This window comes from Pseudopipra pipra, chromosome 5 (genome assembly GCF_036250125.1).
Source record: "Pseudopipra pipra isolate bDixPip1 chromosome 5, bDixPip1.hap1, whole genome shotgun sequence".
In the NCBI taxonomy this organism is placed as follows: domain Eukaryota; kingdom Metazoa; phylum Chordata; class Aves; order Passeriformes; family Pipridae; genus Pseudopipra; species Pseudopipra pipra.
The window spans coordinates 32749686-32764545 of NC_087553.1; positions in this window are offsets into that span (position 1 = coordinate 32749686).

The window sequence follows — 14860 nt, forward strand, 5'->3', positions numbered from 1 at the left end:
AGGCACAACCCACATGTTCCTGTGAACCAGGAAGTAACTCTACAACAGTGGGGGGGGAGTTTTGGGGGGAGGCTCCAGCAGGAACTACACTATCACATGTTACCTCTTAAATGCATTGATGCAGTGTACATCTTAGTTTGCTCTTATCTCCTTCATCAGTGTTAGTGATGGACTAGAGTGGGCCACAGGCTGTGGCTTTTCCAAATAAACAAAGTTAGAGCTAACCTCTAGTACTGCTGCAATATGACTAGGACTGATTTTTCTATCCAACTGCTTTAATCTAGTTCTATTTGCTTGTCTTCTTCTTTACAATAAATATCCAGAATTAATCTATGACTGATATTACAGTTAATTGCATTATATGTCTGTTTTCTAACATCTTGCAATTTTTGCATGAAGAAATGTAGATAAATGCCAAATATTAGGTGTAACAGTATGTGGGAGAGAAAAATGCATTTGCCTTCTGTGTCAAAGAGCCTACCCCTGGTAAGTAGTAAAATCCAATACAATGCAAGTTATCAACTGCTGGCACCAGGGTGTTGTCTTGGTGGTAAAGGATGCTAAGACCATCATGGTTCACCAGACTTTGAATGCACCTCCTGCTATTGAAACAGGATTTGACACATAAGCTAGTCTGCTGTTTTGTAGGTCTGTGAATAGTACTCAATCACTTTATACTATAAAAGTCCAGTCCCCTCTCATACAGTCAGGTTCTCCTGGTGTAAACCTTCTTGGGGTGTGTCATGGGTTTACTTTTTCTAAAAAACCAAAAGGGAATTTTCTTTCCCCTGCTCCACTGTGGGGGAGGGATGTTGAATGGGAGATGGCAGTTTTTTGCCTTGGGTGATTGACCTACACAAAGGAGCTGGTTGGCAGAACTGCGTTCCAGGCTGATGGCCCTCTCTAAGGCTGGTATATGTGGGGGGGTGGTGATGAGTTGTTTTTTTTTTCTCTCTCCTCTCCTTGGAAACAGGGACACTTCGCTTTTTGCCTTAACGGAGGCAAGGTGTGTGTGTTGGAAAAGCTCTGAGGCCATTTTGCTCTCGACCTCGTCATCTGGCTGCTCTCTGACCTCGGCTTGCCTGCACTCTGCTCTGTCCCCAGCCTGGATCTGCTCACATTTCATCGGAGAGTTTGTGGTCATCGACGAAAAGCGGGGAGTCCTAGCCACAGCCAGCCGCAGACAGCATGAGTTTCATGGGAAAGAAACCACCCTTTTTTTCCCTTTTCCACTTCCCCTCCTTGGTGGGGGGCAATCTCCATTGTCGGCTTCTCCCGTGATCCAGGGCCCACGTGGTGACCTCCAGAGTCCGACAGTGCCCCCTGCTGACCACCATAGAGCACTGCTCCTCCAGTGATCCAACGGCGCCCCCTGCCAACCATGATTGGAATTGCTCCAGAGGATGGGAAGTATCGAACTGTTTCCTTTTTGAAGGAGACTTTTGGGTACAGGATTATTGTTTAATTGTTTTTGTGTTCTTTTGTTGTTCTGCCAATACACATATATCCTTTAATAAAGGCTTGTTATTTCTTCCTTTTTCCATACTTCCTCGATTGGAGCCTCTTAATTTCTGATTTACAATTGCTGAGAGAGAGGAGTTTGGTCTACTTCATAACTCATCCTCCTTAGCAAAACACTTCAGTCTCCTTAAACAGAGACAGGGTGTGTGTGTGGAGATTCCTCCCTTGGCTGGGGATGCCCTCCAAGGATACTCCTCAAGGCTGAGAGAAAGAGATCTCCCCACGAGCATTAGTATGGGTGAGTTACATCAGATCTATACTTAATAATTATTTCTTTTTCCTAGCTTTAGTATAACTGCTTCAATAATTGCTTTGTTACAGTGCACTTATGCTATATTGTACTCCACTAGTAGATTTTTCGTGTTTATATTGTGTAGGAAATAGTTCTAAGATCTTTTATCTGATGATTTATAAAAATAAAATATTCATTTTATATAAATATTCTCATTTTGCCAATCATTAAAAGGCTGCAGGACAAACGTTCTTCAATCACATCTCTATAATTCCTTAAATTTAAACTGTTGACATTATCCGAGGCTTAGATTGGATGCAGCCACACCTAGACTCCTCTCTGAGAAGAGGTATAGAAACAAGGAAGTTCTTTCTGCACCTTGTGACTCAACAGCAGAGATTTTTAATAAATTTTGTCTAAACGTTCCACTCCCACCTGTGACACCTCCTTCACTTGAAAGCAAAGAAGAAACATACAATTGCATGCCTTAGTAATGAGATATATTTTGATAGTAACAAGTTTTTTGGCAACCGAATAAAGTGACAAATAGACTGAATTCTTCAGGTTAGAATAAATGCCCAGACTTCTGTGTTTCTGGACCTCACTGCAGGATCATGCACTTGTTACCAGCCCATTTCTGTTCCCCCAGCTATTTTAATCCTTTTGACTACTGCCTGTGGCACTGATTGGAAGTATTTATAGGCTGGGATAGATATACGGTGCAGTTTTTGAGAGATTCTTTGTTGCTGAGTATGCCTGATGTGTTGGGTTTGCTAAGTATGCACAGATCAAAGATGAACTTAACGCTGAACTTACTACCATGTATGATTTATCTGAGGAATACCTGTCTTTTTAGAAGTCTCATAGCTTATGCTGTTGGATGTCTTTAAAAAAAGTATCACAAAAACACCAGGAAAGTTCTGTCTTTGTGCTTTGTTTAACTTGAGATGGAACATAGGATTTTGATGTGTTCTGTGGGATAGCCGATAATTATGCCTTTAGTTCTTCAGTATCTGGTTTTGGTGCAAATAAATTTATCTTCTCAATTCCTGCTGTTACAGCTTTACAGGATTTTTTTCATATCTATATTATACAAGAAATCACATACTTGACAATGAACTGTTTAGTTATTTGTAATTTGTTCTCTACCTTCTACCAATGAGGAATAATGGGACTATAAATGCTTATTTTTCATAGAATCATGGAATGGTTTGGGAACCTTAAAGATCATCTGGTACCAGTTTTTAATAAAGCAATTAATGTTTGGACAAGATTTTCTACTGCAATATTTGGGGATTCTTGTGTTTTCCTTTATGAAAACATTAGTATCAAGAACTGTAACAGGAGATGTCACAGGATTTATACAGCAGTCTAATGAATTAAAAGGAAAATTCCCATTTTTTCATACAGTTAAAAAACTGTTCATGGATACACTGGCCTTACAAGACAACTCTCAGAACTAGGAAAAAAGTAATATTGTCTAATTTAAATGCCTTTCTTACTCTCTTTTTTTTTCATAGTTAAAAATGACCAATATTGACACTTAAGTTGAAACAATGTGTTTTTGTTTAAAAATACATGGTGAGGCTTATTGTCATGGTTTTTTTCAGTCTCCTGGGACAAGACAGGGAAGATTTTCGTTTTTAGGGTTGAACTCGGTTCTCTAGAGTTTTACTCATTTGCTCACATAAAATGGTACTTCAGAAATTATTAGCATGTTTTTTATGAGATTCAAAACCAAGTCTACTTCCTAATGGCGACTGCTAACTCCCTTGCTTTGAAGTGCTATTATTGATAATTGAACTGTATATGATCAATATTGTGACATTTCTATGGGCCTGGTTCTGAATCATTAAAACTGTGAAAAGCTTTACTGTTAATTCCAGTGAGCCATCAAAAATTCCATCAAAAGATCCATGCTGGATCATGTTTATAGTATTAATCTCCTTTATAACAAAGCAGTATAGGATCAAAAAGTATTTGATTCATTTTTCATAATTTTTATAGTTCTCAATTCTGTAGCTTGTTTCCACCTCCCACAATGTTTAAAGCCTTCATGATTTCTGCTGATCTGGATTTGTAAAGTAATTATTAAAAGCCTTTGATATTTATAAGAGATCTGAAACATTTCTATTTATTAATTATTGATTCCCCAAGTGAATCAATCCTACCAATTTGTAATAAATATTTAAGATTTCTGTGAAATAAAGAGGGTTGGCTTGGTGGTTTTTTTGTTTGCTGGTGGTTTTTTGTTGTTCTTTTGTTCTTTTTTTTTTTTTTTTAATTTTGCCTGTATGGTTTTGCAATTTGAAGCAAGACTTTTAATAAGGCTTAACACATTTTTATCTATGTGTATTTTAATGTGAACTATATATATTTGTCTTAGTGTTGGTGGTATGTCCTTGAAATTAGCAAAACATATGAGTTGTTCTATTTCCAAAAGCATGCATTAAGCCAGACTCCAATCCTGCAGCAGCTTGCACATGTCCTTAATTTCACACACTCAAAATCCTAAACAGTAGAGTGCATGGTCTCTGAGAAGATTATGAAGGCTGATGAGGATCTTTATACTGTGTTTTGGGAGAATTGGGACTTAAGAAAATGATTAAAAAAATAAAATCATGAGTTTAGTAGGATCCCAAACCTAGAGCTGGTGGGAAACAGTAAATACATCTAATTTCTGTTTCCTCCATGAAGCTTCAGTGCTGAAGTCAGACAATTCTTTGGCAAAAGGCATGATTCTGTTTACAATTCAGAAAGTAGAATCTTATCTAGAAAGTAAAGCCCTAACTTTTTTTCAGAATTCTCTGAAGGGACTGATAAGAGCTAATCACTGATTTTTCAATGCATGACTTCTGTAGAAGCATAACCTAGTGACGGTATGGTACTGGCTTCTTCTCAGAATGTTTCCTGACAGCTAAAAAAAAAAAAAATAAAGTGGAAAATATGGCTTTGTTATCTCATATTCTGTTAAGTAACCCAAGGTTGACTTAGCTGCAAAGAAAATAAGGTATAGCCAGGACACCAGCACACTCTGCTGAGAGTCCTCTTTCCACCCACTTTGAGCCACTTTGGGATCTTTTACCAGTCATAGGGAGGATCTGCATCAGTTGCTTATTGGTGGCTCAACAAGGCATAGATAGCTAAGATTAATTAGCTAGGAGGCTAAGAATTATTATACTTACCAGGTCCAGTGGAGTGTCTGCAAAGCCAACAGTTGCCTGTCAAGCAGGAGAGGTATAGGCTCCTTGGTATAGGTTAGTTTTTAAAGCTATTGAGTTGCTGTCATATTCTGTGTTTATTTTTTTTTCACCTTGAAGCTTTTTACTGTTTTGTGTTAGCATCTTTCTCATAAATCGCTGAGCTCCTTGCTGCCCCATCTCAACAACATTTTCACTTCTGAAAATGCCTCCATATGAAATTTTTTCTAGTTCACTTCTCAGTCACTTTTTGAATTCAAAGGTTTGAGACTTGGAATTTGTAGGTGACTCATTTTCACTTTCAAAGCTTCTTGATGAAACCAAATATGTCGACCAGGAAGGGGTTTGGGCCAAAATATGAAATATTTTGCACTCTTTGATCCTACCATATGGAGCCACCTAAACATCATCTATGATCTTATCTTTGTGGGCTGAATATTCTGAGTTGCCATTTCTGCTTTCGGAAAATAATATACACATAATATTCACAAAACTGTTCTTTGTCCTCTGCTACAAGGTCCTTGCCAGGCTGGGCAAAATGCCATTGTTAACACAGAGGCATTCTAATGTTATTAGTGCTTCTGTTTAAAAATCAAAGCTATCATTTTCTTGAGAGAGACTTAAATTCATAAAACTAAGCTCTAAAGGATGTCTAAATCATGTAGTCTTACCTCCTCAGTGTGACAGGCTATCAAATTTTACACTGCTGGCTTACATCAAACACAAAGACTTGTTAAGACTTGAAGTCCTACACTGTTTGTAGTAGGATGTTATCTGTAATCCAGCTCACTAGGTCACTTTTGTTTGAGATCTTTCACAATGCACAATGAAAACAGGATACACACAGCTTATGATCTTTATATCCTTTCATGTGACTATTTTTCCTCCAGAATCCTTGAGCCACTCACTATCTCAACAAGTGCTCTCCATTTTTACTTTTATCATCTGAAGTGGTTTTAGCTCACTAACTTTCTTTCAACCAAGCAACAGTATTATTGTCAGCTCTAAGCCTTGGCCACACAGCTCTATCAGCTGAAGCCCTGTGCAGAGAGTCGCAGTATGAGAGTCCACTTAGGAGGAATCGATTATGTGAGACAAGGTAGAGAATCCAAGTAGTGTCTCATTGCAGAGACATGACAACTTCCCACATGAACTCTATATTCTTTTTGTTAGATTTTATAAGGTTATTGTTACCTTTTTTAGAAGATGTTTTGAAGAGTCATAAGATAATTACTTACACTTCTGGGTCAATAGACTCGTATCCTAAGCAAGTAACCTGCATCTGAGCTCTTGAACACAGGTATCCAGCATTTTTCTGTATTGTAACAAATATTGTAGCAGTGTGATCACTTATTCAATGATTCATGGTCTTTTGTAAGAATAACTTTCTAATTTTTTACTGCTCTCTTGTGAAGCTACAGTGTGATTTACATCTGTTTCTGGGACAGTATTGAATACATTTCCTGTATAATTATTTGTATATACTCTCTTTTGATCCATACTTTCCACACAGACATGTTCATAATTAATGTCACAGGTCTGTATTTATTTCCAGAGATAAAGAAAGTATTAATTCCCATAGCTCATTTGGATCTGCAGGGGAATAGCAATTTTTAGATCTAAATAAGCAATTCAGCAGTCCCCTTTGATTTTTTTCCAGAGTAACTACTTGAGTGTGTACCAAATGAACATATTTAGCACTAAAATTAACTACATTCAGATAACTCATCCATTTAAAAATCCCTGCAAAACACATGCACACAGGTCTTTGCAACTCTGATTGTAAACAAAAACAAGGGAAATATAATCACTGAGTATAATATTATAATAAAACATCAGAACATGTAAAAACCTCAGTCACCAAGTTATTGGCTTCATATGGACTCATAATTAATTCATAGTCTGCCTCAAATGTGGCTGGGGGAAAGGACATAAACAAGGAATGTGGGGGTTTGTTGTTTTCCCCTCTGTGACTTCTTTTCTGCCAGACTCCAAATGAAATGAAACCAAAGCTGGCACTACACAAAATTTAATTCAGATGAAACTTCAGACACTAAAGCCATTAAGCATACATTGCCTAAATAAAAAATGAGATGTTTCCAAGCTGCCTTGACATGGTCTGCAAAGTCTAGTACATAAAAAACAGACCACTGAATTGTCAAATGCTACTGAAGTAAATAAAAAGAAAGCAAACCTCCTCTGCTGCTTTATTCCTCCTTTATTCTCCTACAATTACTATGTGGATACAATACTCCAGATAAAATAGAAAGTTATAAACCAGAATGCAGAAACAGAATGATTTTCTATATCACTAAGTCATTGAAATACAATTTGAAAAAAAAATAGATACAATAATTTACTATTTTAAAAGTGTTTACACCATTTCAACTTTTCATTCAGTAAATGAAGAACTATTTATACCTTAGAAGTTGAGTCTTTTTAGCATGTCCTAGGTGTCCAAACTATGTTACTGAGAAAGTAACAATGACTGTTTTGGATGTATTCCTGTTTGGGCATTAGCAGTGCATTCTAACTGGGATCAGAGACCAGGTTCAAAGCATATAAAAGGCAATTTACAGAGCAAGATAACTGTCAGTTGGTTTCTTAGCTATATGTAAGCCTGATTAGCTACTGAAAATAATTATACATATATAAATCAAAGCTCTGTAGAACTACTGGTATGACTGTGACTATGGCTACTATGGCTGCTCATCTTTCTGCAGTAAGAGAGTGAATTTCAACTGTTCTTAATCAGCTGGAGTTTTATATTCAGATCCCAGAGTGCGTATGTGCAGCTAATGATTAAAATAAGCATCTAATTATTGTTGTGTTGTAGCCAGAGCTCAACTGACTCACTGCAGCCGTGCAAATTCCCAGAAATTAGTTTAACTGATACTGTCATGTGATCCTTTGCAATGGCTGAGAGTTGTTGGAATAAGGTCCGTGATTCTGCCTATTTCCTCATCTGTAAGTAACCCACAAAGAATGTTAATTAAAGAAAAAGGCTAGTGAACAGACCTTATTCTCTTAAAAAGCTTTCATTGGAGGAAATGACAGTTAGGACATCCCTTCTGCCTCATAGAAGATGATGTGCACCACAAGTCACTCAGTGTGAATGAAATAAAATATAATATGAAAATAAAAAAAGAATAAAATGTCTTTATCTAAGTAGAAGACAAATCCAGCTATATTTGTGTGGATCTTTAGGGAGGTGTTATTATTGTTATGTAGAAGATGTTTGAATGATGAGAAGATAAGCTACAGAATGATACTTCGAGTAGCAAAGAATACAAGATGCGCTGTACTATAAAATCTGGTTTTATTTTCAACTACTCATGCTTTTGTACTGGCCAATTAAAAACTATTCAAAAAGGTTTCTCAGTATGGAAATGGTAAAAAGTCTTTAAATGGAACTTCCTAAAGGAAATCTTTAAGAAGTGTTCATGTTATTGTTAAACCCTTACAGTTTTGATTTTGTGCATTTAAAGAGAGAATGAGAATAGTTCTGTGTACTAGAGATAAAAAATAATGGATTTGCATGTCAGGCCAAAAATCAGAATAAATTAGAAACATGGAATCATATAATCATAGAATATACTGAGTTAGAAGGTACCCATCAGGATCATCAAGTGCAGGCCCTGTGCAGGACACCCTAAGAATCACACTATATGTTTGAAAGTGTTTTTCAAAGTGCTGTAATCCAGTCTTAATTGATTTGATTTAAACTGAACTAAAATCATTAGATTTCAGTTCATCTTATGTTTTTAGTCTCAAATTAAACCTTTTTTTCCAAATATTGGCATGTTCTTTTTTTCACTTACATGTACAACCTCAAAACAAACCATAAAACTGGAATTGAGAACAGCAATGTCTCTCTCTGATAGAGAAGTGTTTTATGAGACTTAAGTTCTATGATAGTGAGGAGTCCTGAATTAAAGCCTAACCATGAAAAAAATCAATAAGCTATAATGAAGCTTTAGTTATCAGTACTTTCTTTAATGATAAATTATATATATGAAGACGTACTAAGATACAGTGTCTCTAATTCCTTGCATAATTACATAATTACCTTACATAATTACTACTGTATCTTGTACTCTCTCTTATTTTATTTTTTTTTCTGAATTAAAGAATCTTGGCAAAAGTGTATTTAAGTGGGCAAATAGGATATTATTAATTTTTTTTTCCTGGAAATCAGCACAGACTTGAGCCATTTTTTTACTCAGAAATGCCATGTGAGTTACCTGAAATCAACCTTTTAAGAAAAACTAACATATATCTGAAATATAGGGTATTGTTATTGTTTACCTTGGATGCATGCCAGGTATTCACTGGGCCTGTGCCCAACCTCCCTCCGGAGGGAAAGGGGGGGAGGAGGGAAGGGAGAGAAGAAGGGAAAAAAAAACCCTACAAAAATTGAAACTGCCAAGAAAAGTGGTTTTATATATACACAGAGAGGGAAAAAAATATATGTAAACACTATACACAGAGAGAAAAAGTAACACCAAAGGCTACTTCCTCACAATGAACGCTCTTCTCCCCTGAAGGAGTGGCCCATCCAGAACCGTGCAGCTACCTGGAACAGAAGGAAGGACCTTACTTCCTTCTCATCTTTTATATCTGAGCTGATGTAACATAGTATGGAATATCTTATTGGTAAAATATACATCAGGTGATCTATCCTAGTTCTCTTTCCCTCTCAGAGAGGGTAACAAACCCATTACAGCTATATATTACAAATATATCTAACTTCTATAGATCCATAGCTTACTGCAAAAATGAGGACAAAAATATTTGTGTTTGGTTTTGTGCTTGTTTTATAAATAACTAAGGAGGCTGCAGCTTTAGGTCTGAGACAGAACAATTAGACTGCTGAATTTACTCACAAAGACATTGTTTAATCCTACAAGTATTGCTAATAGCATTCTTAGATCACCACCAGTGTTAGAGAAATTATCTTTTGTTTGTCAGCTACTTCTCTGATTTACGTAAGTTCTTCTGGAAATATTTTAGTGGGAGAAAGAAAAGTGATACATAGACTTAACCAGCTTTAGAATTGGAAAGATTGACATTGGAGAGAGGCAGAAAATTTAAAAATGTAAGAAGAGGAAGTTTACATGCATACACTGAAATATATACTCTGTGTAGACACAGAAAATCTTGGATATTGAAAAGGTCTATCAAAGTCAATGAGAATAGCCAAATGTTGTAACTGTGAGCATGTACATAAATCTTCACAGGATCCAGGCTTTTGTTAATAAATTTTGTTTCATGACCAAGTGATATATTTGAACAAAATAAACCACATCACTTTGAGAATTTATTTATTTCAAACTGAGTTGAAAACAAAATGAATTAATCTATTTTATACTAGTGTTAAAAACTAAAAACGGGTTGGATTATTTTGCCTTTAAAATGTAATATTTACTGGAAAAAAAAAAATCCTTGCTTGTTTTTCTTTATCTCCTACCTCCCTCTTCACCTAAATTAGAGAAAAATATATTCTTAACATCTTTTTCTTCCATAATGCACTTTTAAATGAAGGTTATGTGTTGCTCTTTTAACATCTAGGAATAAGACTATTTAGACTTTATAGGTTTCAAACAATGACATAAATTCTAATACTACATTCACATATGCAAGGTTGACCATATAATTTTTAATAGTTCTCAGTACTACAGTTAGGAAAACATGTAGGGATGCAGTTAAAGATCAGCAAATTAAAGACCTAGGGGATAATATTTTACCTTTACTCTCTTGTAGCAGATTATTTCCCAACCTGCACCTTTTCAGTGGGGCAAGAAAGTTTGATGGAAGATTTAGTCAAGAGGCAACTTCACATTAATTTTACAAAATGTGTCCAGGGAATATGTCAGGTGATTTCAAATTTAAGCAACTCTTGTCCTTTTGTCTTCATTTACAACCCAGTAATCATCCACCCGGGTGTTTAAATTTTTGACAGAAACAGGTTATAAGCAAGAAATTGGAAGCATGTTCTTCCTCTGTCTGACACATACATATCTTTTTCATGGTGACTGCAGACTTTTCTCCTCTAGATATGAATATGTGTTTTGTCCACCTGATATTTTTGATCATCTCCCAGTAAAACATGTCTATGTCAGTTTTATAATCTTCCACTGGTCTGTATTTATAGAAAACTTTCTTGGGATAGCATCTTTTATTAGGAGTTTTCATTTTCTGCTCCCAGATTGCACTGTTGAGAGTGGTTTTTAATGATTTTACATATTCTACTGCAACGTGCTTAAATCAAAGGGATCTTAGCTCACATTCACTACTTCTTCCCTGGAATAATACTTCTCTAGCTTTGCACATTCACTTTCTGCATCTTAGATCCTGACCTTTTCCATGCATGCACGGTGCCAGAAAGAAAAGGTCCCATAAAGGGAAGAAAATGTGTTACACAGGAATATAGACTTATAGGCTGGTGGACTTAAGATATTTGCTGTATTGGTAAGAAAAGGGAGGAAAAAAATACTGAAGGCTGGCCTCTGATTGACATCAGTCCTGAGGAAATGCTCACCACTTAGTTTAAGATCACATAGATAAACCTTGATCAAATAGAGTGAACGATGTTAGTCTGAAAGTAAATGGGACAAGTTGTTTGTGAGGGATGCTTAACTCAACCCAGAAAAGATGGTATGGAAGCTGAAATGTCTGCTCATCTTCAGGCTGAAGATTGCTTGTATCTCTGTTAATTATGTTAACTGTTGAATAATAGTTAATTTAAGTGACCAAACTGTGATCAGTTTTTGGCAGATGTTTAGGTAAGATGAGAGATATCTGGAACTGGGCTCCCCTGTCTGTGAGTTAATGAACTCTTTAAAGGGAAATATTAAGCTTGTTCAGACAAGTTCTTTTTGACAGTTCTCTGAAATCATAGCCTTTATATGTAGCAGTAACCAAAATGGTCAAGAAGATGTTGGGCATCATCAAAGAAGATATGAAGATCAAGACAGCATTGAAGTGCTGTAAGTAGACAAGAATAGCTAAAAAAAGGAAATTAGAACTATCACCGTGGGAGATCAGCTGCCTAATGAGGAAAGATGGGGACTCTGAGCTTAGAGAAGGTTGAGGAGGAAGTTGGATTTGGAGCTTTTATTTGCTAAGACCCATAATACAAGAATTAGAGGGCACTTGAAACTGGAAAAGGTTGATTTGAATGGGTAAAAGTAAGTAATTCTTTATACATGAGGCAGTGATCCTCTGAATGTTGCTACCACAGGAGGCTGTAGAAGCAGACTATCATCAGTTAAAAAAAAAAAATTAGCAGATTTATAGAAATGAATTCTGCTGATGGAAAAAAAGAGAGTAAGTAAGGTTGTACCCTCTAGTATCACAATTAAAGTAGTTGCAGGTTCTGGCAAAGTAGAGAGGAAGCAGATATAAGAAAATATTCAGACTTGTCTCCTCCCCTGAAGTCTCCCATTGCCATTGTCCAAGACAGAATACTGTGCTAGGTGGAGAAGTTGCCTGAACCTGGAGGGTACTTATTATGTTCTGATATGGTCGAACTTAAGCTGGGCTTTTTGGACTAACAATAAATACAAACAACTATTCATGAGAGAAAACTGTGAAGTTCTAACCTCTGTTTGAAGTCATTTTAGGACATAACCTGATCCATCTGTGAATGGATGCTCCAGAATATTTTCCTCAGTGATTAAAATAAGTCTTAACTTACTGCCTTCTTACTGTGGGATCTTCATAAATCATGGTATCCTAGTTTTGGGTGACAAAAGTCAACTTTATCTTGTAAGCTTTCTGTACTAAAATTATAAGACCATAGCATGAGTACAATACAGAGGGTATATAGGAGATAAGTCACTTAAGCAGAGAGAAGATATCTAGATACAGGTAAAGAAAGATGAAAAGATAATGATAAAATACTCTTTAACAATATGGGACAGAAGAGCTATGGATATATTTGAAATTTCTGTAGTATGTAAGTAAATTTTCTAAGTTCGTTCATCTGTTTTATAATTTTATTTTCTTATGATTTTTCACACTTGCACGTCATACTAGAGAAAAATGATTCTTCCCTTTTCTGTTGCCATTGCGAAAGGATGTCTCCTCCAATCTGAGTTAATTCCAACACTTCAGCTGTACATCCAGTATTTTTCATGTCACTTTGACAGTAGTACTATCTTTTAAGCACCACAATAGTGATACAATAAAACTAGTTTAATTGCCACAGATGAATCAATGAAATGTCTATACATATAAACTACAGCAAAATCTTCACACAAATATTTGTATTTTGTACATTTATGACTGCCCCTTACTGGCTGAACATATCTTAGTTTTTTCCCCCATGCGTGGAAATTATTGCCTTACAGCTGTATAAACAGTGAAAATCAGGTGGACTAATTGATTAATCTCTTCCTGTGTTTGTTTATGTTAATAGGTTTACTCACTTATGCTATTGTAATGTGAGCAGGAAAAGACTGGCTTTGTAATTTTAAGCAGTCTTGAGCAGAGTTAGTTTTTCTAGAAAAGTCCTAGATAAGGTTGCAAGACCACACACCAGAGATTCAGAGGGTAATTCACTCCTTGCTATTTTATACCTACTTCATAATGCTTCATTGTAATGGTGAGAGAGAATTTTGATAGAATACTGTAGACAAAAGAATCAATAATTTCTGTACATAGGAAAATGTTGCTAGCTCTTTAAAAAGAACACTTCTTCAATAAAGCACACTTAAGAGAGACATGTCAAAACATGCAGTTTTACGGAGAGAGAAACTTACAACAATGGAGTTGCACAACATTTCTATATCCTGACATAAAGATGAAAAAGTGATTCCTATGTGCTGTCTATGATGAGTTCAGTGAACTTTCTCTGTAGCTGATAATGAGATCCAGCTGATTAAGAGTCAAAATGATGTGTGTAACTGAGCTACATGAGGTCACTGAGAATAGTAGAATTAGTGTTCCTTCTTTCATGTGAGGAGTAGCTTGAGGGGCCAGAGCTCTGTGGTTGCTGGGAGGTAGTTATTGAGCCCTGAGGAAACATCTGACTTTTGGAGTTGGACCCCATGAAACATTAGTACAAGATCAAGTAATAGATATATATTTGGATTTAGATTGTAAATTTACCTTGCCTTTTCCATTCCCAAGCATCTGGTTGCATCTGTTGACTGGATCAAATGGTTGTGTAATTGGTTATTTTATTTTCTTCCTAAGATAGTAAAGACTGGGAATGTTTTCCTGGACTGGCCAGACCAGCATGCAGGAAGGGTGTAGGTCGCTCAACAGGGTATAAAAACCAAACAGCCAACAGAATAAATTTTGAAGATAGAAATGAGCTTGAGCTGGATTCAGTTTAAGTATTAACTACTGGTGACTGGGGATACCCAGTGCCATGATAACAAACATAAAGACCAGTAATAGAAATCATATTTGCATTGTGATCCAATTTTATATTGAATTGTTATGTCCAGCTTGTATTGTGATTTCACTACGCTGTCACATCCCTCTGCTAAATCACAATCCAGTGTTGTATGAAATATTTTCCAATAAGTAAGTTTAGTATTAAACATTAAACCTTGCTCATGTAAAATGTCTAAAAGAAGCTGCTCAGAGAGTATAGAGTTCTGACAGGGCATACAGGATAAAAAGGCTATTTTTCAGCTCCTATAGACACATAACAGTCTGGGGAGAGGAGATGGAGGGAGAAATCAGTGAAATTGATAGTGTATTATTTTCGGCTGTTATTTCTTGATGTTAATGTTGAAATTTATCTTACACAGAAGAGTGGTTTTTTATGCAAGTAAGAGAATCGTTTTCTTAAAATAAAAGAGAACAGGTTTCTGATAATTGACGATCACTACCTTATAAATAAACATGTTTAGTTTGCCACTAGGTGCCCCCACAACCACAGGAATGTTAA